Below are 709 nucleotides of genomic sequence, written 5' to 3' on the forward strand. Positions count from 1 at the left end.
AAAATGTGATCAAAAAATAATAAATAGTCAGTTGAAAATAAGACATAAAACTAAGAAAAAGAATAAAAATTGGTGGTTCAGTGGTTAGCGCTGTCGCCTCACAGCAAGAAGGTTCCGGGTTCGAGTCCCGGCTCGGCCGTGGGATCTTCCTGTGTGGAGTTTGCATGTTCTCCCCGTGCCAGTGTGGGTTCTCTCCGGGTACTCCGGCTTCCTCCCACAGTCCAAAGACATGCAAAATGGGGACTAGGCTGATGGGATACTCTAAATTGACCATAGGTGTGTCTGTGAGTGTGAATGGTTGTCTGTCTCTATGTGTTTGCCCTGCAATGGACTGGCGACCTGTCCAGGGTGTACCCCGCCTCTCGCCCGAAAAGATGCTGGGATAGGCTCCAGCCCCCCCGTGACCCTACTAGAGGATAAGCGGAAGAAAATGGATGGATGGATGGAAATTTCAATGAACAAAAACAAAACTGCTGAGAGCTGAGAACAGAGCCAAACGTGTTGAACCAATCAGTTAATTGCAGGACATGGCTTCAGCTGAAGGAGAAGTTTGGCCCCAGATGGCCCTTCTACTAAGCAGGAGTCTGAGGGCCTATTACTCTGTTAGCACAGAGCTGTTTGTGGAAGGTTACACAGCCAGTTCTCAGGTTGCACTTTTACTCCTCCTGAAAATCACTGACATCACTCATGTTGCCTAGTCCTGATCTAC

This window comes from Seriola lalandi, unplaced genomic scaffold (genome assembly GCF_002814215.2).
Source record: "Seriola lalandi dorsalis isolate HSWRI2012SDOR001 ecotype SW California unplaced genomic scaffold, Sedor1 jcf7180002053550, whole genome shotgun sequence".
Taxonomy (NCBI): Eukaryota; Metazoa; Chordata; class Actinopteri; order Carangiformes; family Carangidae; genus Seriola; species Seriola lalandi.